The sequence below is a fragment of the Alexandromys fortis genome, unplaced genomic scaffold (assembly GCF_014885135.2).
Source record: "Alexandromys fortis isolate MF-2015 unplaced genomic scaffold, M_Fortis_MF-2015_v1.1 scaffold_159, whole genome shotgun sequence".
Classification (NCBI taxonomy): domain Eukaryota; kingdom Metazoa; phylum Chordata; class Mammalia; order Rodentia; family Cricetidae; genus Alexandromys; species Alexandromys fortis.
In genome coordinates this window covers 1,943,412-1,946,376 of record NW_026068031.1, presented here as the reverse complement: position 1 = coordinate 1,946,376, position 2,965 = coordinate 1,943,412, and the positions used below count along the sequence as shown (strand labels likewise).

The 2,965-nt window shown below is 48.2% G+C and overlaps 1 protein-coding gene across 5 annotated transcripts in view; it reads right to left on the bottom strand.

Annotated features, from left to right (window-relative positions):
• The window catches only part of Rbm25 (RNA binding motif protein 25), a 63,473-nt gene extending 61,237 nt beyond the window's left edge, over positions 1–2,236 (bottom strand). For 2 of the 5 annotated variants that reach the window (XM_050164527.1, XM_050164528.1), the window contains exon 1: positions 1,856–2,226. The gene's annotated coding sequence lies outside the window, so the exon portion shown is untranslated. Of the gene's footprint in view, positions 1–1,855 lie in introns of all 5 variants that reach the window. The other 3 variants (XM_050164526.1, XM_050164531.1, XM_050164529.1) reach the window with 3 other exon arrangements.
• Positions 2,237–2,965: the final 729 nt, after the last annotated feature.

Here is a 2,965-nt window from a genome sequence, read left to right as displayed (position 1 = left end):
AAGAGGGGGGAATATCTCTGTGAGTTCGAGGCCAGCCTGGTCTACAAGAGCAGGACAGGCACCAAAGCTACAGAGAAACCCTGTCTCAAAAAACAAGCAAACAAAAAATAATCAATAGCTGGACAGTGGTGGCGTATGTACACTTTTAAGCCCAGCACTTGGGAGACAGAGTCAGGCAGATCTCAGTGAGTTCGAGATCAGCCTGGTCAACAAGAGCTAGCTCCAGAACAGGCTCCAAAGCTACCGAGAAACCCTATCTTGAAAAACAAAAAAACAAAAAAATTAATAGAACTATTAAAGTCTACTCCGAGTACACAGGCAGAAATGTAAAGTCTGTGAAACATCTCACGCTAGCTCTTAAGTAACATTTATCAATATAAACCAACATCATGTTACTGGAATATATATCTTATTGAGAATTTTACATACACTTTTTCAGTCCCCAAATCCAATCCGTAAAGTGGATCGTAATACAAACTCATTTTATCGAAAATGAAAACCAAGACTTAAAAAGAGTTTAATAAGAACACACTGTATGCTTGAATCACAAGAACTGGACAACCGAATGCCTTGAGACCTCTCAAGGTTTTTGGAATACCCTTTAAAAAAAAAAACACTACACTTTTCATAAAATTACGTTTGTGGTGTGAGGATTTCCCCATTAAGCCGTCGACCATTCCTAGTTCTATATAGTCTTACAAGCACCAATGGTATAGAGACCCTCTTACTTTCTTATATTCTTCAAGTCTAAAATATATACAAGAGATTTTGAAAATGAAGGAAGCTGAAGGAGATGTTCACAGACAATACAAAAAAAAAAAAAAGACTGTGTTCGATACGGCCAGCTACCTACTACACTTTATTTCAGTTCCAAAGCACTGTGATGCAAGAGAAACCCAATCCTTTCCCCTCCTTGTGGTGTGCTTTACTCTGCCCTGTATAAAAACGGCATTTTCAGGCCAATATTAATCTACTATTACATAACGTCAAGATAACCTTCATACCCTATTTCTAAAAGCGTATTTAAAAATCAATACTGAAAACAAAAGGATGGTAATGCATTTTAATATGAAGATCGGCGCTACCTAGAATGAATGGAGATCGAGCATCCTTCCAAGAAGACAGGGGACAAGAATGGGAAACTATCACCGTCTTCGGCGAGCCAGGAAAGGTGCTTTCGAAAACAAAAAAGTGGACACTCGCTAAATTCAAGGAGGGGTGGGGCTCTTCTTTGGCGGCGCCAACTAGACCACTAGAGAGAAAGAAATGCGTTGGCGGCCCGCACCCCGCTAGAAGAGTGGGCGCAGGCTAGTTTGAAGGCACAGGCAGCCTTGAGGGCCCGGGAGTCCTTGGCCCCGGAAATCTAGCGAGGGGTGGATCTGGAGGCCCGAGGAGAAAGGGGCCGCCGGGCCCCGGCCTACAAGGTCCGATCCTAGCCATGGCTAACACAGGAGTCCCGTCAGAGCCGAGGCGATCCACTCCCAGACGGAACGGGAAGCCAGAGAGAGTGGGCGACAGAAATCCACGGAGACACGCTCAGGACATGGGCCCGGCCTCCGAGGGCGCCTGGTCCCCACAGGCTTCTCTCTCTCTTTTTTTTTTTGTTTGTTTGTTTTTTTTCCCCCGAGGCCTTGGAGGAGCGGAGAAGCCCCAAGCCTCGTGCCCGTCCCCCCCCCCCCCAGGAGCGGAGAAGCCCCAAGCCTCGTGCCCGTCCCCTCCCCCACCCCACCCCCTCACCCCCACCCTACCCGGCCCTCCGCAGCCACCCTGGCTTTTCCTCCTCCTCGCCTCCTCCTCCGGCAGCTGAGGTCCCCGGTCGACCGGTTTCCTCAAGCGTTCGGAAGCGTCAACTCACCCGCCGCTGAGAAAACGAGACGGTCTTCGCGGCCTCTTGCGTCAGGTTAGGAGTGGGCTCCACCGGTTCGAGGGTTCGGAGCGCCGCCGAGCTGAGAGCCTGGGTCCGAAGCGCCTACTCGCATAGGCCGCAAACCCAGCCGCGCAGCGCGGGGAGCTTCTGGAGGTCTTCCTCTTGCCCGGCGTGCACTGCGCCAGGAGGCGTGGAGAGGGGAAACCATAGAGAAGATTGCACCTAGATAGTCGCCACTGTTGCCTCTGAGTCACTGCGCACAGAAGGATAACCATAGAGAAGCAGCGCCTGGTGGTACCTAGAGAGGCTCGAGCCGTACGTGACGACCCGCCCTGCCATTTTTGATTGGAGCCGATTGAATCTTATGACTACGCGACGCCATCTTGAGGTCAAGGTTCCGGCTGGTTACCCGCGCGGGGTTTGTTAGAGGGTTTATCACTTTTTGGTGATTCGTTTTCCGGGAATTAGAACCTTGATCTCCTGGTTCTTTGAGGTTCGATGAACTGATAGACTGTGTGGGATCGGGATCCTCATTAGAAAGCCCAGATGTCATTTGTCCTTCGAAAACAACTGGTTACGTTTGGTTTTTTGTTTTTGTTTTTTTGTTTTTTTGTTTTTTTTGACTTTTTGTGTGGACACGCACTTCAACTTAGGCTAGGTAATAGGATCCGAAAGGTAACTAGATGCTTGATAGCTTCAAAAACCTGTAAGAATATTTAATACAGGGGGCTGGAGAGATGGCTCAGTGGTTAAGAGCACTGACTGCTCTTCCAGAGGTCCTGAGTTCAATTCCCAGCCACTACATGGTGGCTCACAACCATCTGTAATGAGGTCTGGTGCCCTCTTCTGGCCTGCAGACATGCACACAGACAGAATATTGTATACATAATAAATAAATATTTAAAAAAATAAAAATAAAAGATGTAGCCAAACAGTGGTGGTGCACTCCTTTAATCCCAGCACTTAGGAGGCAGAGGCAGGTGGGTCTCAGTGAGTTCAAGGCCAGCCTGGTCTACAAAGCGAGTTCCAGGACAGGCTCCAAAGCTACAGAGAAACCCTGTCTCAAAAAGATTTATTTTTACTTTATGTGTATTTTTG